We start from the raw sequence: 21660 nt of genomic DNA on the forward strand, positions 1-21660 counted from the left end.
CCGTTCCATATGCACTTATTTGGAATGAGACCCAGCGGGGAAACACTAGGATGCCTGTAAAATACAACCATGTGTCTGACGAAGTGGGTATTCACCCACGAAAGCTTATCCTCCAATACGTCTGTTAGTCTATAAGGTGCCACAGGACTCTTTGTTGATTTTAATATATTTTTTTGAGATGGGGTGACCAGAACTGCACACAATATTCAAGGTGTGGGCATATCATAGATTTTCTATTATCTATCACTTTATTAATGGTTCCTAACATTCTGTTTGCTTTTTTGAGTGCCATTGCACATAGAGTGGATATTTTCAGAGAATTATCCACGATGACTCCAAGATCTCTTCTTTGAGTGGTAACAGGTAATTTAGACCCCATTATTTTGTATGTATAGTTGGGAGTATTTTTTCCAATGTGCATTACTTTTGCACTTATCAACATTGAAGTTCATCTGCCATTTCATTGCCCAGTTACTCAGTTTTATAAGATCCCTTAACTATCTTGAGTAAGTTTGCATCAGCTATAGATTTTGCCACCTCATTGTTCCAGATCATTGATGAATATGTTGAACAGCACAGGTGTCTTCCTGCAAGGAAAGAAAAAGGAGGTAGAAGATTATGTTCCCTTGGACATAGCAAGAGAAATACGTTAAAAGATGGGAAATCTGTGCGCCCATCTAAATAGAATTAGGTGGTGGAAACAGTGTGTCTTTATTGCCCTTCAAACAAACAGAATTACCTGCTCATAAAAATAAAATGTTGCCTGTTTTTATAGATGGGGGGAATAAAACCATGTTGATTTCTTCCCTTTCAGATGTAAGACCTAGCACCTGAGATTCACAGCAGCCAGGCTGAGTTTTTCCAGAGGAGCTCTGATGAGATGATCTGTCACCTGATCGGTGGGCTGCAGATGGCATGGGGGATGTGCCACATCCCTTGCTAGCTACATCCGCAGCAGCTGCCATTGTGACACTGGGGCCAATGGGCCTACTTTCATCATGAGTAAAGACGATTCATATGGGTAAAGCAAGTGTTTGTAGATTAGGTCCTTAGATTGTTAACTCCCCAGGGTGAGAGCCTGTTATTTAATTGTCTGTAAAAACCCTTTTGCACAAGTGCTATATAACAAAAATAACCAATAGTAGATGGCTACTCTGACAATTATCTCATAATGAAGGCCATGCTGCCTATGTATTCTTGTGTCTGCATAACTGATCCATGCTGCAATATACGGTGAGATGACTCAGTGGAAACAAAACCAGTGTGTCTAGGATCCTCTCCCAGTACCAAACAAACAGTAAAGCGTGTCTCTCTGCTTTTTTATTATTATTTTCATTGTGGAGTGAGACCGCCTGGTTTTTTGCTCCTGTCACTCAGATATTGTCCCTGACTCAGTCCAGGAGCTGGATGCATTTGCAGTTATTGGCTTTAAACATGCAGCTGTAATTAGATGTCTTATACTTGCTGTCTCTCCAGAGTGCAATGCTCTAGAGAAACAAGGAGCAAGAGAACCTGGTTCTAAAACATGTTTGCACACCAGCGTGCGCAGGAATTTAAATTTGACCACTTTTGGATGGGCACGTTAGAGTAGCGGCCAGGGGCTGGATCAGCGATCTGGGCAGAGTCAGCAGCTGGGGCTGAAGCAGCAGGCAGGGGTTGGGGATGGGCCCGAAGCTGGGGGTGGAGCCAGAGAAGCGACTGGGGCCAGAACCCGGGCAGCGGCCGGGGCTGGGGCCAGAACAGTAGCCGGGGCTGAGGTCGGAGCAGCAGCCGGGGCTCAGGCTACAGCCAGAGCAGTGGCCAGGGCTGGGGCCAGGGCTGAGTCAGCAGCCAGGGCTGGGTCCGGAGCCAGAGCAGTGGCTGGGGCAGTGAACAGTGGTCAGCGATCAGAGCTGAAATAGCGGCGGGGGCTGAAGCAGCAGGCAGGGGTTGGGGATGGGCCTGAAGCTGGGGGTGGAGCCAGAGAAGCGTCTGGGGCTGGGGCCTGGGCAGCAGCTGGAATTGGGTCTCTGCCGGAGCAGAAATACATATTTTTAGAATAATATTGAGGTGTGCCCCTGCTTGCCCCCCTTGTGCATGCCCCTGTTTGCACATATAAGCGTTGGGGATAGGGAGCTATCAGTTGTTATGTTAAAAATAGAGATGGATGAAAATCTTCTGTCAAAACGTTCTTAAACCAAAAATTCTTCGTCACTTCAATGGAATTGTTCATGGAAAACATCTCTTTGCAATAAAAAAAATCTGATTTTCATAGAAAACTTGAAAAAAAAACATTTTGGCTGAAAATAAAAATGTTTAGGTATTTGTGAAATATTTTCTGTAGTCTGGTTTTCAATTGAAACCTCAACATTGTCATCAACATTTTTTGTTCACAATGAAACCATTTTCATTTTCATTTTGGACAAGAAAAACATTGCTTGACCAGCTCTAAAGTCAACCCTGACCTCCACTTATCTCTGAGACACAACCTGTCCAAGTTTTCCAGAAAAACAACGAAGAGTCTGGTGGCACCTTAAAGACTAACAGATTTATTTGGGCATAAGCTTTCATGGGTAAAAAACCCCATTTCTTCAGCTGCGTGGAGTGAAAATTACAGATGCCGGCATTATATACTGACACATGAAGAGAAGGGAGTTACCTTACAAGTGGAAAAACAGTGTGAACAAGGCCAATTCAGTCAAGATGGATGTGGTTCACTCCCAATAATTACTGAGTAGCTGTCAATACCCAGAGGGGAGAAATTGCTTTTGTCGTGAGCCAGCCAGTCGCGGGCCAGTTCCTATTCAAGCCCAAATTAATTACATTAATTACATTTGCAAATGAATTGTAGCTCTGCAGTTTCTCTTTGAAGTCTGTGGTAATTGTTGAAATCCAGGTGGAATTCTTCAAGGGCCTCCTTCCCGTGCATCCATATGATGATGATGTCATCAATGTAGCGCAAGTAGAGGAGGGGCGCTAGGGGACGAGAGCTGAGGAAGCGTTGTTCTAAGTCAGCCATAAAAATGTTGGTATACTGTGGGGCCATGCGGGTACCCATAGCAGTGCCACTGACTTGAAGGTATAAGTTGTCCCCAAATCAGAAATGGTTGTGGGTGAGAACAAAGTCACAAAGCTCAGCCACCAGATGTGCCGTGGCCTCATCAGGGATACTGTTCCTGACAGCTTGTAATCCACCCTCATGTGGAATGTTGGTGTAGAGAGCTTCTACATCCATGGTGGCCAGGATGGTGTTTTCAGAAAGCTCACCAATGCATTGTAGTTTCCTCAGGAAGTCGGTGGTGTCTCGATGCATGGTGTCAAGTAATGTTTTTCTTGCCCAAAATGTCAATGAAAATGAAAATGGGTTCAATGTCATCAACATTTTTTGTTCACAATGTTGAGGTTTCAATTGAAAACCAGACTACAGAAAATATTTCACAAATACCTAAACGTTTTTGTTTTCAGCCAAAATGTTTTTTTTTCAAGTTTTCTATGAAAATCAGATTTTTTTTTATTGCAAAGAGATGTTTTCCATGAACAATTCCATTGAAGTGACGAAGAATTTTTGGTTTAAGAACGTTTTGACAGAAGATTTTCATCCATCTCTATTTTTAACATAACAACTGATAGCTCCCTATCCCCAACGCTTATATGTGCAAACAGGGGCATGCACAAGGGGGGCAAGCAGGGGCACACCTCAATATTCATCTAAAAATATGCATTTCTGCTCTGGCAGAGACCCAATCCCAGCTGCTGCCCAGGCCCCAGCCCCAGACGCTTCTCTGGCTCCACCCCCAGCTTCGGGCCCATCCGCAACCCCTGCCTGCTGCTTCAGCCCCCGCCGCTATTTCAGCCCCGATCGCTGACCACTGTTCACTGCCCCAGCCACTGCTCTGGCCCTGGCCCCAGCCCCGGCTGTTGCCCTGGCCCCAGCCCCAGCCACTATTCCAGCCCCGATCGCTGACCACTGTTCACTGCCCCAGCCACTGCTCTGGCTCCGGACCCAGCCCTGGCTGCTGACTCAGCCCTGGCCCCAGCCCTGGCCACTGCTCTGGCTGTAGCCTGAGCCCCGGCTGCTGCTCCGACCTCAGCCCCGGCTACTGTTCTGGCCCCAGCCCTGGCCGCTGCCCGGGCTCTGGCCCCAGTCGCTTCTCTGGCTCCACCCCCAGCTTCGGGCCCATCCCCAACCCCTGCCTGCTGCTTCAGCCCCAGCTGCTGACTCTGCCCAGATCGCTGATCCAGCCCCTGGCCGCTACTCTAACGTGCCCATCCAAAAGTGGTCAAATTTAAATTCCTGCGCACGCTGGTATGCAAAAATGTTTTAGATTCATAGATTCATAGATTCTAGGACTGGAAGGGACCTCGAGAGGTCATCGAGTCCAGTCCCCTGCCTGCATGGCAGGACCAAATACTGTCTAGACCATCCCTGATAGACATTTATCTAACCTACTCTTAAATATCTCCAGAGATGGAGATTCCACAACCTCCCTAGGCAATTTATTCCAGTGTTTAACCACCCTGACAGTTAGGAACTTTTTCCTAATGTCCAACCTAGACCTCCCTTGCTGCAGTTTAAGCCCATTGCTTCTTGTTCTATCCTTAGAGGCTAAGGTGAACAAGTTTTCTCCCTCCTCCTTATGACACCCTTTTAGATACCTGAAAACTGCTATCATGTCCCCTCTCAGTCTTCTCTTTTCCAAACTAAACAAACCCAATTCTTTCAGCCTTCCTTCAGAGGTCATGTTCTCAAGACCTTTAATCATTCTTGTTGCTCTTCTCTGGACCCTTTCCAATTTCTCCACATCTTTCTTGAAATGCGGTGCCCAGAACTGGACACAATACTCCAGCTGAGGCCTAACCAGAGCAGAGTAGAGCGGAAGAATGACTTCTCGTGTCTTGCTCACAACACACCTGTTAATACATCCCAGAATCATGTTTGCTTTTTTTGCAACAGCATCACACTGTTGACTCATATTTAGCTTGTGGTCCACTATAACCCCTAGATCCCTTTCTGCCGTACTCCTTCCTAGACAGTCTCTTCCCATTCTGTATGTGTGAAACTGATTTTTTATTCCTAAGTGGAGCACTTTGCATTTGTCTTTGTTAAACTTCATCCTGTTTAACTCAGACCATTTCTCCAATTTGTCCAGATCATTTTGAATTATGACCCTGTCCTCCAAAGCAGTTGCAATCCCTCCCAGTTTGGTATCATCTGCAAACTTAATAAGCGTACTTTCTATGCCAATATCTAAGTCGTTAATGAAGATATTGAACAGAGCCGGTCCCAAAACAGACCCCTGCGGAACCTCACTCATTATGCCTTTCCAGCAGGATTGGGAACCATTAATAACAACTCTCTGAGTATGGTTATCCAGCCAGTTATGCACCCACCTTATAGTAGCCCCATCTAAATTGTATTTGCCTAGTTTATCGATAAGAATATCATGCGAGACCGTATCAAATGCCTTACTAAAGTCTAGGTATACCACATCCACAGCTTCTCCCTTATAAAAGTTTGGAGACCACTGATATAGTCCAACCCCCTGCTCAAAGGGGGACCCATCCCCAGACAGATTTTTACCCCAGTTCCCTAAATGGCCCCCTCAAGGATTGAACTCACAACCCTGGGTTTAGCAGGCCAATGCTCAAACCACTGAGCTATCCCTCCTTCCAGGTTCTCTTGCTCCTTGTTTCTCTAGAGCATTGCACTCTGGAGCGACAGCAAATCTAAGACATCTAATTACAGAATAACAGAACTTCAAAAACAGACTTCAAAGAGAAACTGCAGAGCTACAATTCATTTGCAAATTTAATGCCATTAATTTGGACTTGAATAAGGGACTGGGAGTGGCTGGCTCACTACAAAAGCAATTTTCCCTCTCCCAGAATTGACACCTCATCAATTATTGGGAGTGAACCACATCCACCCTGACTGAACTGGCCTTGTTCATACTGGTTCTCCACCTGTGAGGTAACTCCCTTCTCTTCATATGTCTGTATATTTATGCCCGCATCTGTAATTTTCACTCCATGCATCTGAAGAACTGGTTTTTTTATCCACAATGTTACCAGATGTGCCCATTACTTTGGGGTACGCTCATTTATTCGGGTTACTCCTCTGGGGAAGGGGGTTCTGTAATCCTGTCAATGTACTGCTTGTGTCACTTGTGTTTTCATATGGAGCTCTACTTCTCCCTTCTGCAAGTCCCCTCCCAATGGAGCTTTCCTGCAGGACCTAGGGTCCCTAGGGCTGGGTTACTCCCACCCCAGAACCGGATGAACACCCACACCCCCACACGTACATTAACAGAGCAAGTCTGAGCAGACCGGGTCAATCAGCACTGTCAAGCTGACCCCTTATATGTCTCTGGACTCACTGGGCTGGAGGAAGCAGCACTTTCAAGCTGACTCTCCTTATATGCCCCTGGGCTCCATGGACTGGGTCAAGCAGCACTTTCAAGCTGTTACCCTTATGCGTCCCAGTTTCAGCACGTCCCTATCCCCACTCCCCCAACACAATTGTACTGGGAGTAACCTACTCGATGAGCAAACCCCACAGTATTTTGGGCGCTGCAGGGATCTTTAGCTTAGGTAAAAGAAGCGTTGCTGTAGAGTGAATGGGGGAAGCTAAAAACACAACCGAGTAAAGTTCAGCAAGAGAGAGAGAAGCAACCAACTTAACCATAGAAGTTATTTATTGAATAATAGTGATAACTACACAAGGAGGACTAAACCAACCTAGCATACATGATTAAAGGTTAATACCTAAGGTAGGGAGGAAAACAGAGAGAGAGAAAGAGGGGGGGGGGGATCTCACCCACTCCATGAGGCTTGAACTGGTCGGGGTTCCCAGGTGATGGTGGTAGCTGAGGGTCCTGAATGCTGGAGACAGGCAGAGCCCCCAGCACGATCAGTCAGGAGATGGAGTTCCAGTGGAACTGACGCATAGTTTGGATCTAAGCATCAGAACCCTGACTAGAGGGTGAGTAGGGATTTTTGTAGAGAAATTACAATGGTTCAAGGGAGAACACTAGATTTGTTTATAGGTGAGCTGATGACTCAAGGGTTTTCTTTAGACTAGACAATAGGAGCTGATCACTCTGGGCTATGGGTGGGGTTTTCTTCCAGGGAGCTCACAATGCAACTAGGCTGCTTCAGTATTTGGATCTCAATTAAGGATTCATTACTAGAATTGGTCTGATAATTGCTGAGCTGGGTGTGTGCAGACATAGGTTCATTAACATCTGGAGCAGAGATTCCCATGATGCAGTGCTTCCCTGCTTTTTCTGGTCCCAGAATTCAGTGTGGTTCTCTGTTCTCCATTCTGTATGTAAATTGAGATGTCTTCCTGTCCCATCTTTCATGCAGATGAGGCTTGGGGAGTTGTCTCTGCTCTCCATTCTGTATGCCAATGGAGATGTCTTAATCTTGTCACCCTTGTCAGGAGGGGTCTAGGTGTGTCTCCCAACGCCCTTCACTGGTCTCTGCAAGTTTTTTTCTCTGATGGGTTTTGGTTTAAGCAGAGGCTGGGGGTGGGGGAGGTGTGTCTTTCATGAGTCAGGCTGGATACTGCACCCTGGTTCCCCAAGAACAGAGGTGTCTGGTATCAACAAAAGCTTATGCCCAAATAAATCTGTTAGTCTTTAAGGTGCCACCGGACTCCTCGTTGTTTTTGTGGATACAGACTAACACGGCTACCCCTCTGATACTTGGCATCATGCAAGTTTTCCAGAGTTTTCAAAAAGATGAGCTAATTGCTTTTTTTAAGAGGTGGACCCAAGCTCCCAAGTTTGCATCCTGTGACCAGGATCCCAGTAGGGGCCAGCTGAGGTCACTCAATTAGGGTGAACTGCAAAGAATAGGGCAGACAATCCCCAAAGCTGGTGGATTTTTCAATACTTAGATTTACCAAGCCAGCACAAAACAGCTTCTTTATTATCTCACTGGTTGCCCAGAAACCAACAACAGTTCCCTTAAAGTAACCCAGCCTCAGGCCTCCGTCCAGGTACCCAAGTCAAATATGATGAAGATTTCTGAAAATCTTATTTCATCATATAGAAGAAAAGGTTCTACCAATCCCAAAGGATTGGGCAAATTACCGTCCAGATTAATGAATATTCCAGATCTTACCCAACTACACACTCACAGTCAATTCTTATTAACTAAACTAAAATTTATTTTAAAAGAAAAGAGAGAGTATAGTTAAAAGATCAATATACATAGAGACAGGAGTTCAATTCTTGAGGTTCAGATACATAGCACAGATGATGAGCTTTGTAGTTGCAGAGTTCTTTTAGAATTTAGTCCATAGGTTATAGTCCAATGACCAATATCATATCCAGGGTGTACCAGATGATCTAGGATCTCATCTTACGACTCAAACTTCCCCAGATGAATCTTGAGCAGATCTGAGATATCAGGATCAGGACCCAATGGCCTTTTATACAGTTTTATAGCAGCCACTTGACCCTACCATCCTGGGTAAACAATAGGCTTTTGATGTAGCCTTCTGCTTCCTAAACACCACCAGTAATTAGTTACACAAATTAACATAGGGCAATTTATCCATTATGGAGTCTATCACAAACTTCAAAGAGACATATATACAATGACATTATTTCACCCAAGATTCATCTAAATGTTAATATTCCCTTTTGATCTTGGAATTAATAGTTATAGTGACAGACAGGAACTGTGTGTTTACATGGCTTACATTTATGAGTTCACATATACAATTAGTACATCTCTACCCCGATATAACGCTGTTCTCAGGAGCCAAAAAATCTTACCGCGTTATAGGTGAAACCGCGTTATATCGAACTTGCTTTGATCCACTGGAGTGCGCAGCCCCGCCCCCCCCGGAGCGCTGCTTTACTGCATTATGTCCGAATTCGTGTTATATCGGGTCGCATTATATCGGGGTAGAGGTGTATCACTTCTAACTTCTAACAACATAGGTTTGCATTTCAAAGTTCTAGCCTATTTAGCATTGAACGGCCTTAATTACCATTCACATACTTTCTAACATGTCTTTAAAGGTTAGATTTGGGTCATTCAGCCTGCAAGCTGTTTAACCCTTTCTGGCCATGTATTATACTTTGTATAAGATTTGTTGCAATTATATAACAGTGGTAGCAATAATGATTTGCATGGTTATATTTTAATTAGGCAATGTCACACATCCTAACTAGTTTTAAGATGGAACTAGATAACTATATGAACAGGATTATATGATGGGGTTGCCTGCGATAGAAGGGAACTGGACTCGATGATTCAAGAGGTCCCTCCTTCCAGTCCTATGTTCCTATGAATCCAGGTTTTGGATCAGCCTGTCACAGAGACTGGGGAAGGCCTAATTGCTCAGATCTAGAGCCCAATTTCCATGAAGTTTGGGGCTGCTCAGGGCTGGGGTTTTGGGTCAAGTCCATCTGCCCTCCTTCCCCGCTCCCTTTATTTTTAAAATAATTCTCATGAGCCTCTGCATGAATTAGATTATCCTCTTCACCCACCACAGGATTCACATCAAGTCAATAAAAATCAGCTCAATCCTCCACTGAATGACAGTGAAAAAAATCCCTCTTGCAGATTGATTTCTTCCCTGTGGTGATGCCTACACAAGCTGTAGAGAAGTCCTTGCATTTGTTGGTGATCTCTGTCCCCTCCAGTAGTGAGCCTGGAGAAGGGTTTTGTGGTTCCTATCCATCTCTCTCTAGACTGTGCAGTAAAGAAGAAGTCTCTCCAGGGATGGGACTATCGCTAATTAAAATAGAAACCACTAGAGAATGGAGGAACAGCTGAGATGATATATGAAACCCAAAACCCACCATGAAACTCTGCCGTAATTACTAGATTTTGCCTGACTTCATGTCAAAACTCTATCAAACTGAGTTCCTCATGGCTTCCACTCAGGACCCCAAAACGCAAAGGCAGAAAAGTCGGGAAGGGATCTTTACCTGGCTAGGCTGGACTATTGCAATACAGCCTCCTGAGAACTAGATAGTAGCCCAGTACAGGGACTGACTGATCGGAGAACCAAGACACGGCTTCCCATGATGGAGTGTCTGCTGCAACCCAACAGAAGAGTGAGGGACAATACACAGAAGCAGTTGTGAGAATGCTAAGTTAAGCAGCGAAAGTAGCCAGGGACCTGAGGCCACTACACAAAAGGGAGCAGTCTTGGTCCAACCACTGACAACTAGCCCCATACAGAAATGTCAAAAGGCAGCAGCCCAAGCTGCAGCGTACAAGGTAGTTGCAGACTCAGAACATCAGTGGAGGAAAAAACAATGACAACTGCAGAATACTGGCAGACAGCTGGCATCTGGGACACAGGTCAGGACGAGGATGACTCAGAATGAGCCTCAGCCATCAGCTGGCCTAGTGTAGGAGAGACAGGAGCATGGGGTTTACGGACAACACAAAAGACCACAGGAAACCACTCAGTTAAAAGAAGGCAGCCACAGGGTGGCAGCAATTCCTCTACCGACAGTGGTAACACAAATAAGGAATGGGAGACTCATTCGCAGGCCAGCATATTTGAAGGAATCTGAGGTCTAAGAGACTGTAATGAGATGGAGGTAAAGGCTATGCCCCCATGGTGAGCTATGTACTGGGATCCTCTCGCCACAGCAAGCTCTTGTGAAAAAGGCAGGCGTTTGGGATGGAGTAGCACATCTTGAAGGACAGAATTGCACCTGGAAGTTAGTCTGTGTACACATGACTAGAACACTAAGCTCCAGTTACAGCAGCTCTGCAAATAGTTGCTTTAATAAAGAGCCATTACTCAGCACATAATACATAAACCGCGCCTTCTCTACAGCCCTTTCAAAGGCCAAGAACCTCCAACCACTAGCCTTAGTCATCCAATTGTCAGTGCATAGGGCATCATGGAGAGTGGCGTATTATCTTCTTGTCTCTTCTGGCACACTCTGGCTGAAGCTGCCGCTCCTTCTTCCTGCAAAGGTTGTGAGGCATTGCCCTCGCTCTATTTGTTTTGGATGCCAGTTTCAATGGGTGGCTTTTTACTGGTGTGTCATATTTTACTGGCCTTGCACTGCATTATGTTGTATTGTGTATGTTTTATTGTATTGGTTTTTTATTACAACAAAGCACCTCAAGCACTTCATGGGGGAGGTACAGGCATGCATGAGAGATAAAATTTTGCTGTCACAACTGTATACATGCTCTCCTTGAACCGCAACTTAGCTTTTCAGTAGCAGTTTTCATGTGGGACTTTCAAAAAGCACTCAGCATTAGCCTAACTCAGTTCCAACTAGAAGTTATTGGTAAAATTCCCATTGACTTCACTGGGAGTGGAGAAAAAAACAATACTTTAACGTATGTCTCTGGTCAGTCAGTGAGTGTTGTGCTCCCGTTCTGTGCCTGACTTGCAGAGGAACTGGAGCTCTTACAACCTAAAGCTTTACCATCCGCTTAAGCTGTAGCAAGTTGTGCTTTTAGCTCTGCAGGTCTCCGGTTCAATCCCCAGTATTGGCCAAGACGACAGTCACCAAAAATGCCCCTTCTGTAGGACTTTTGAATGCAGGTCAACTTAGGAGTTTGGCTATGGGAGAGAGAAATCTTAGATCCACCCTACTTTACATATTCTTGCCTCACCCCAGGTTCATTATTGACTTTCAGGGAGGACATGAAATAGCTTGTTTCACATCTTTCTCCACATTATGTTTGAACTTATCTCATTCTTTTTGGGAAGGATAGGGCAATAAGGAAACTGATAGTCTTCCAAATCACATCTCCCGGGTGATTTCATTGGGATTGCAGGGGGGCACGTCAGGAAAGAATTCAGACCACAGTACATGGCTTTGGATGGAATTATTATGTACACCGTCCTATTGTATTGCAATGGAAGTGGGGGGAAAGCCATTGGGCAACTATATTTTGTCCCAGACATGTCACCTTAAAAAATATTTTTCCTTGCATGTTCCCCATCCTCACCATCTCTCCTTATTCTTCCCTGTTTCTACAAGCTCCCTCTCCTAATCTCTGCCGCTCATATCCAACCTCTGCTGTTCTCACACAGCTTCCTCATACCTCTGTTTTCTGTGCTTACTCCTACTGGCCTCTTGTGACACCTGCCCTAACCTTATTCTTCCTTGGAAAGCCAAACTTTCTCCTCTCCCTCCCTTTCTCACCTTCTTTGGGTCCTCTCCCTCTAATCGTCACAACCTCTACTGTCCCACTACTCTCTGGGATTCCCAATGAACATTACAAACCATGCCCTTTTCTCCAATCCATCTGCTGGAGCTCAACACCACCTGTATGGTTCTGACCCAGTTTCTGGGGCTGCTCTCACTCTGCACCCCAGAGGTCACTGGGGTTGGTTTCCCAGTAAAGGATAACTGCTGTCTCTTAATATTTTTACATGTGCAGATGCTCCAGGGATGGGATCATTAGAAATGCCTGGAAGAATCCTAATGTTTTAAAATCTGCTGATGCAGTGCATTTGATTAACTCGGTTTCGACCATGCCCTGTTCTAGTACATCCAGGGTCAAGTGAAGGCATTGAATGAAGCCCAGATTTAGGGTTGAGTTGGTTTTATTATTTGTTTGCAATGTTTATTGCAGCAAAACTGGATTATAACTTTATATTTCTTTGGAGAACTTTCAAACTGTTTGTAAACAAAAAAGTTACAAAGTAAAGGGAAAGTAGTATTTGGCACATGCCAGTTTTGGTTTGGTTTTTGGGTGGGAACTTAACGTGAGTTCTACCTAAACTGCCACGTAGCACAAAACTGTCTTTTGGTTCCATTTACAAGAAAGCTGAGGCTAGTTTTAAATGTGAGACATGCCAGTCAGTCAGTGTGCTGACGGCAATATTTCTAAATGCATTTCAACACAGGAGCTTGTACCCGAATGAAAGAGGTGATGCTCCAAACACCAGAACTCTTTAACCTCTACTTCATGCCCCCGCATTCAACACAGTTTCCATGCGGGCTTGCCTATGTTCTTATATTGCTCAGAATGGAATAACATAGAAAACTATAAGAAAGTAGCTCCATTTGAGACAGAGAAGCAGAGGTTAACTGATTCAGCTTTTAATATTTGGGAGGCAACTGATGTAGTTCATAATATTTTGGCTACCTCAGTACTATAGCAATAGGAATACCTAGCCCCTGGATGCCTTTGTGCTATGTGCTACACAAACACAGAACAAAAAGACAGCCCCTTGCCCTAAAGAACTGACAATCAGAGTTAAGAACATTACAAATGCATGGACTAGTTACAATATCTTTTTAAATCTGGCCATGCTATGCACTTGATGAGCTGTGTTTGATGGAGGTCAGTGCTGTTCTTCACATCCAGGGTTACGTGAGGACAGATATTGGATCCTAGGTTGGAGCTTGGAGTTTGTTTATTTTCTTTGCAATGTTTATTATAGCAATTAACTGTGTCTATTCTTGGAATGCTTTTAAAAGATCCCCACACAAAACACACACAAACAGAAGGTAAAAGAGCGGCAGTACAGGGCACACACTTTTTTAGTTTATGGGTTTTTTCCCATTGCCGATCACCTTTTAGATTTTATCTCGTCACGGTGCAGTAGAAAGCAAGCTAAATCCAGCCACTTGCATGCCTTCCACAGACACACCCCCTTCGTCCAAGAATAAGTTTGCACGATCAAATTCTCCTCCACCCACATGAAAAGGAAAACAAACATAACCCTCAGTGTCTCCCAACAATCCCAGCTTTCTCTGCTCTCTCTCAAATGCCAGATGTGTTCTCCTTCTAACCATGAGCTGGAGGTCCCCGCATTTCCTTAGTAAGGTAAAAAGATATAAAACAGCAACCTCCTCCACAAGGAGGAGCCAGAACGATACTTCTGGAACTGGAAGATGATACCCCTCTAAAATCATTGTCCACCTTTGTTATTCACACTAACTTAACACAATATAGCACTTATCCTCGAACTTATCAAAAGCAATAGGATGACTCAGCCTTTGGTCTGGTCTACACTTAAAATTTAAGTTGACATAGCTGTCAGTCAGGGGTGTGAAAAAACTACACCTCTAAGCACCGTAGCTATGCCAACCAAACCCCGAGTGTAGACAGCGCTAGGTCAACGGAAGAGTTCTTTGACTGACCTAGCTACCACCTCCCAGGGAGGTGGATTAACTTCAATGACAGTAGAACCAACCATTGCTGTATTGAGTGTCTACACAGAAGTGCTACAGAGGCACAACCGTAGTGTTGTAAGCAGGGCCGGTGCAAGGAAGTTTCGCGCCCTAGGCGAAACTTGCACCTTGCGCCCCCCACCCCAGCCCTGCGGCAGCTCCCCACCCCCGCCCTGAGGCGCCCCCCCTCGCGGCAGCTCCCCCCCCCCAGGAGCTGTGCGGCAGCTCCCCACCCCAGCTCACCTCTGCTCCGCCTCCTCCCTGAGCATGCCGCCCTCACTCTAATTCTCCTCCCAGGCCTGCGGCACCAAACAGCTGATTGACGCTGCAAGCCTGGGAGGCGGGAGAAGTGGAGCGGCGACTGCGCGCTCGGGGAGGAATGCTGTAACAAAAAAAATTGGGGGCACCGCTTTTTGGCGCCTCCAAATCTTGGCGCCCGAGGCAACCGCCTAGTTCGCCTTAATGGTAGCACCGGCCCTGGTTGTAAGTGTAAACATAGCTGAAAAATTACTTACCTTCCACTGCTCTGCTTCCCAAATATGTTGGGCCATGCCCCAGTACAGCCCTGGACTGAAGCATGGTGCTAAAAACTGTGGTCGGCCAGTTATCATACTGCACCACCAGGGCCAGCTCCAGGCACCAGCACAGCAAGCAGGTGCTTGGGGCGGCCAACGGAAAGGGGCGGCACGTCTGGCTCTTCGGTGGCAATTCGGCAGAAGAACGAAGTGGCGCGGTGGAGCTGCCACCGAAGTGCCGCCGATCGCAGCTCCCCCCCCCCCCCCCCCCCCGGCCGCTTGGGGCAGCAGAAACACTGCAGCCGGCCCTGTGCACCACATAAAACAAATTGTGGTCAGAGAGGATACATATGCTACTGTATGCTAGTGCTGCAGCAGAGCTAAACCACACTTTAGGTAATAAAAGGAAAATACATTGTATTCAGCCACCATTTTATAGCATAAATGATAAGGTATTGGGACGGACTTGTTACTGTTAATAGACTGACAGATTTTTAAAGCTATAACTTAAAGTTCATATGATGCAGTGGCAGATGAACTGTTTAGCTAAGCTGGGCAGGAAAAGGTTTTCCTGTCTCATGGAAATTTTGAGAGCTGGAAAATTTTTACCTTCCCAAATTAGGCCAAAAAGTTGAAATATTGAAAAATGTTCACAAACGGGAAAAAAACACACAAAAATTTGGTTCATGTCAAAGCATTTAATTTCAATAATTTCAAAGTGTTTCATTTAGATTTTGACCCTTTTTTCCATTTTTTTAACATTTGTTCAGTCTAATTTAACTTAAATTTTGAAAGTAAAAGTCATTTAGAACCAGAAAACTGGATTTTTTCACTTAGAAAATGTCAAAACTAAACGTTGACAATTTAATATTCAAAAAAAAATTTTAGTCAGGAGATTCAGGGAAACAAGTCCTGTTTTGCCAACAGTTTAAGTTTCAAGAAATCAGCATTTTTCAACAAAAAAACTATTTGTCAAAGTAAGAACGGCCATACTGGGTCAGACCAAAGGTCCATCTAGCCCAGTATCCTGTCTTCTGACAGTGGCCATTGCCAGATGCTTCAGAGGGAATGAACAGAATAGGTAACCATCAAGTGATTCATCCCATTGCCCATTCCCAGCTTCTGGCAAACAGCAAAAATATTCCCCAGCCAGATCTCCTGATTAGCTCTGATGTTACCTGGGGTTTTTAGAACCCAAAATAGTGGTACTTAATTGTTTCATTCCAGGTGGTGTCAGGAATAAATCAATGGGAAAACAGCAATTCTGTCTGATAAATTATTAATACAAGTAAGCATGCTTTTATTTAAATCTACAATTTATTAGATATTAAGTACACACAGACATAAGAAATAGGTTTAGGACATCCCAGAGATAGTTACTCACAGTCTGAGATGGTTTTGAGTAATTACCAGCCGGACTTCCAGGGGCCCTCTTTCTGTCCAGCTGATGAGGAGTTTAGATGTCAGCTCCTTGCTGGAAGAAAAGTTTCCTCAGACTTCTCCAAGGTATTTACTTTTACCTAATTTTTTTAACTAACTTTAACAAAACACATAACCTGTAGTGACTCCTAATGGGTCAACATAATAACCTTTACTAGGTCACTAATTCTTTTAATTTCAATAAACTATTCATTATGTTAAAACATTTCTAGTATTTCTAGCCATAACAACAATAGGTCAGAGGCACCTAAAATCAAGGTCGCTATTCACTCACTCTCTTCCATAACTTTCTGTCCCATCCTCCCATTTTGATTAACAAACTGCAAGGATGCAGCTGTCTGACCTTGTCTCAGAAAGGCCTAAGATTATTCCTAGCAATGTGATGTTTGGTTTTCAGCCAGCAGTGGCTGAACATACAAAATGGCTGACTTCAGTACTGTCAAGTTCTGAGGTATACGCAGGAATATCAGTTTCCGAGGCTAACACTTGAACAGGCATATAAACAGCTAACAAGGTGAACAGAAAGATGTCATGAATTGGAGATCATGCTAGGGCCTGCAAGTAGAATAGCAAGGAACTGACCAAAAAAGGACATGGATTGCTTCACCTCTTTCTCCTCTGTCACTGAGTGCACATACCCTGATTGATATCCATGTACATTGGCTGGAAATAGATCACAGAACTGGAATATTTCAATGGTTTGTGTACCTGGGAGATGCACTGGTTTTATGGCTGGGTGTTTGGGTTTTGATCACAGACTATTGTAAGTTTTATGGTGGAAGAGTTTATTTTTTAATGTTTTGTGTACACTGGGAGTACAGACAGGGATTACTCTCCTGCTCAGAATCTGAGTCTGTCTCTTCTCTGATAGAAACAAACCAAAGTCTCTATTTGTTTGCATTTTACAAGGAAAGTATGGCACCACAACATCAAAGAATGAATGAAGCTGGCAGAGGCTAGTAATCTCAAGGTTCCAATCTAAATTATTCCAAATTTATGGTCTGGAGAATGGGCCTCTCTTGTTGATAACACAACACCCTAGCAACTGCTTTTCAATATGCCTTAAAATCATTGCCACAAGCATTTATTGCCAGGCCCCTAGTGATAATGCTGCATAAATCGAGTGATTTGAAGCCCAGCCATATGAGGCCTTTCATGTGTCTCCTATTAAATACAGACAGAAAAACCAGAAATGGGAAATCATTCATGCTACTACACATGGCAGGACCAAAGGCATTGGAGCGCTACAATACATTCTAGCACTAAGAAAAGGAGGGGTAGCTCCTAGACAAAGTCATTCACAAAAATCAAGACAACTATGGTCAATGTAAGAACATCACTTGGGAAAGAAACATTTCCTTTATGAGAAATCAGCTGGGAAAGGAACATTTCCTTTATGAGGAATCAGGTAAAACCATTGATCTGTATGTTACAGACCTACTGTACTTAATAAAGCTAAGTTGTGTAAACAGTTAACAGAGGGAGTCTTTAGAGACTGGATTATTTGTGGTATAACTGATAACCAGTCAAGGCAAGGTTATTGGAAGAAATGGACTTGGCCGTTCAAAGAATAGTGGCTATTTGCTAGACTAGTGAAAACTGTGCTTTCCAGATTAAAGTGCAAAGAAGCAGTGGAAGAAATGAAGTGCATCTAAATTCCTTTAACTGCAAGGAGAGGAGGATCAGGCCTCATTTGTATGCTCATCGGATATAAGATTTTACACAGACTTCACTTCATGCACACCAGGGTAATTAGCAAGCTGTGCTGGAGAGGATGTGATGCAAAAGCTGCTTTCAGATATGCGATGGAACCATCCAAAGAGTAAATTCTTCTGGGCACTAATCCAAATACACATTCAAGAAATAATCGAGATGCAATTATCCATTCAATCTGTAGAGCTTTTGTAGAATGATCAAGCAATAAACTACTATTTACAAGAGATAAGCTTTAAAACAATAGCAACACATGGAATGTGTCCAGTCCAGACCTGCTACCTGATAGAAACTGAGATGGGCCTGAACCTAATCCCCAAATACAAACATGTTTCATAAGCAAGCTCACTTTACTCTTTCAACACCTTATAGAATTATAGAATTGTAGGACTGGAAGGGACCTCGAGGGACTAAGTATTATCTAGATCAGTGGTTCCCAAACTTTTCGGCATCACACCCCCTTTTTAATTTTCAAGAAACCCTCATGCCCCCCACCTCTCCTTTACCATCATCCAACCCCCCGGACCCTTGTCCCCTGACCGCCCCTTCCCAGGACCCCACTCCCTATCCAACCCCCCCGCTGTTATCCCCATTGTACAGACGGGGCACTGAGGCACAAACAGACAAAAGTCCAGATTTTCAAAGGTATTTAGGCACCTAATGAGATTTTCAAATGCACTTTGAAGGTTTGGTAAACCGCACTAGATATCTAGCTGCATCTTTGGGTGCTTAAAAACCTTTGAAATTCTGTCCTTAAAGCACTGGCCAGATAGGGGTCAGACAGGAAGTCCATGGGGGGAGTAGAACCCAGGTCTTTCAGGGCTAGCTCCCTATCCTGTAGAGCAGCCTCTCTCTCTATTGCTGCATGTTGCAAAAAGAGAGGACTCTGATCGATGGGAGCAAAACCAAGGCGGTCAGTTCTCTGAGTCTCCAACAAATGGTCCCAGGATGGATGTCATGGTTGAACCATGAAAAGCAGCGCAGAGGTTAGGAAGGATGGAGAATGAGAGTCAGATGAGAGGAGATCACTTAACTCCCAAGGAGTGGCAGGTCCTGCCCCATGCTGGGTTGTAAAGCAATGGCTGCTGTGCAATTTTACACTTTAACTGAAAACCATTTTGTCGTCATTTTTTGTTCTGAGTCTGAGAAAAGGAAGGAATGAGAAAGTGCCATATAAGTATCAAATGTGTTTATGCCTCAAATTCGTAGGGTTTCAGCTTTATTCAGGCCAATTCCAGAACAAAGAACAGAAACAGAGTCCATAAAGTCAATGATTACTGTCATGATTTGCATTATTCATTGGGCACCATCTGTGTAGTCAGCACTGTTCAGAATATGCCAGTAAATCCAGTCCCTGAGCCAACGCATATAAGATGTGTAACTCTGGATAAGATGGCTCCGATATTTAAGTATGAAGTGTATAATTATTGACAACACATGTTATCACATGTTCACTGTGATGTTTATTGCGGCAATTTCAATCTTCAGGAAATTTGCTGTTTAAGAAAGCTGGCAAAGGTTGAAAAATTCAGCTAATACTAGTTGAAACTGCAGCATTCTGAATTTACAAGGGTTATTCCTGACATGTGCCTTTAAAGAGTTGTGTTCATGTTTGTTCTTGCTTGCAATCTGAGTTACATAAACTGCTATGCAGGCACAAAATAATGTTCTCAAATAGATTTATTGGCCCATTTATCTATAGCACTATAATCTGCCAGAAGATCGGAGAAAAAACTTTATTAAGCTATGAATGTCACCTCCCTTGCGCATACAAGGTGCCAACAACTCAGGCCGATCAAAAAGAGGACCTGGCTGTGTCTGGTCAGCACTGCTGACAGGACACTAAAAGTCCGGTTCCCAGAGTACCCCCAATCGGTCTCTGCGCCAGGAAGGCGGGAAAAGCAGCTGCCTGGAAAGGCTGCAGCTCAGCTAGAGACATAGGTGTTGGAACTAGAGGTGCTGAAGCACCCCCTGGCTTGAAGTAGTTTACATCGTACACAGGTTTTACAGTTGGGTTCAATGGCTCTCACCACCCTCACTATACAAATTCTTCCAGCACCCCTGGCTGGAGAGAGAGAGAACTGGCTCCGAAGGACCCGGTTCCAGCAGAGAGAGATAGGTACACCACCCCGGAGGCGATCCTGTCCCTTCCCCAGCCCGACTGTGCTTCCCCCCGGCTCCTGCCTCACTCTGGGGACCGACCCCCCAAGCCCACCCCCGGCACAACAGATGAACTTCTGGATGCATATCCGAGCCAAATCTTGAGTTTCATCCATCACTCATTATCATTTGTGGTGGCCTATTTGCACTTTAAACAAGAAGCTACTTAATAATTTCAACACCATTACTGCTGTAGTGATCGAGCACAGGGAAACAAAAGAATAATAATAACCAGGGCCGGCTCCAGGCACCAGCCGAGCAAGCTGCTGCTTGGGGCGGCAGCTTGTAGGAGGCGGCATTCCGCCCAATCCTAGGGTGGCACGGCTGCTTTTTTTGTTTTTTTGTTTGTTTGTTTTGTTGTTGTTCCGCTCCGGCCGCCCTGTAGGGGGCAGTGGCGTGGAGGACAGGAGCACCCTGCAGCAAGCCCGGCAGGGCAGCCTGCGTCCTTCCCTCCCAGCCGACCGGAGCGGTGCGGAGCCCTCCCGGCAGGGGGCACGACGGGAGGGGCCGCGTGGCAGCGCCCCGCTGAAGCCCTGGCCGCCCCCCTTCTCTCTCTCCCCCCGCTCCCTCCCCCTCCCCCCCTCCCTAGCCGGGGCACATCCGGGAGTCCCCCTGCACCCTGGCTCCAGCCGCGCCGCGGGTTTTTTTTTGTTTTTTTTTTTGCTTGGGGCGGCCAGAAAGCCAGAGCCGGCCCTGATAATAACTGCTGTGAAATGAGTTATAGCCTTTCTACGTTTATAAACATTATTGGTTTGTTACACACTCTCTCTCGTTCCAGTTACATTCATCTTTTCCACACAAGGAATACAAATTTAGGCTATATTTTCCAGATGACTTTGCTTCCTTCTTATCGCCTTTCACCACATAACGTTCTGTAGCTTTAAGAAAATTAATATTTCCAAGTATAAATGTTTGTCTGAGTTAGCAAAGCTAGTACTGAATTGATGACACCTTTTATGCCCAAGGGTGAGGACAGTCACAGTTTACTAACCTTTTTTTTCCCCAATTTCCCGGCAGATTATAGCGCTATAGATAAATGGGCCAATTAATCATTTTGAAAACATTATTTTCCATATGCATAGCACGTTATGTAACTCAGATTGCAAGCAAGAGCAAACATGAACACAACTCTTCAAAGGCATATGCCAGAATAACCCTCGGAAATTCACAATGCTGCAGTTTCAACTAGTATTAGCTGAACTTTTTAAACCTTTGCCAGCTTTCTTAAACAGCAAATTTCCTCTTGCTGAACAGGGTCTCCATTTGACTCAAATGAAGTTTGAAATTGCCACAGTGAATTCATAAAGGAATTATTTGTCTCAGTCATTCTATATTTGTATTGTAAAGTTTCCTATTAGATAGCTAGCACAATATGCAACCTGGCACAATGCTGAGATATTTTGACTTCTCTCAATATTTTAAGAATTAGCAGATCCCAAAGTAGAAATTAAGGAATAGTGATAGATGAGGGACACCCCACATACACACACACACACAAAGAACCCAGACCTCTTCAGCGCAGTGAGAAGAGCATTAAACATGACTTTTCTATCGTTGTTACTGGAAGTTGTGCATTTTATCCTCTCTGCAGACATTAAAATCTCAAGGATTTTAATTCTAATCCTGCTCTGATATATACAAAATATATAGCTTTGTTTTATAATTTAACTATTAGGTAGAATTTGTTACCATGTCCAGAAGTCTTTGATTTTTGGATACCA

At 44.5% G+C, this 21660-nt stretch overlaps 1 protein-coding gene across 1 annotated transcript in view; it reads left to right on the top strand.

Annotated features, from left to right (window-relative positions):
* Nucleotides 1-21660, top strand: part of LOC135880347 (urea transporter 2-like) — an 82190-nt gene that overhangs the window by 50367 nt on the left and 10163 nt on the right. The gene's annotated exons all lie outside the window — the stretch shown is intronic.

The sequence above is a fragment of the Emys orbicularis genome, chromosome 6, assembly GCF_028017835.1.
Source record: "Emys orbicularis isolate rEmyOrb1 chromosome 6, rEmyOrb1.hap1, whole genome shotgun sequence".
Lineage (NCBI taxonomy): Eukaryota > Metazoa > Chordata > Testudines > Emydidae > Emys > Emys orbicularis.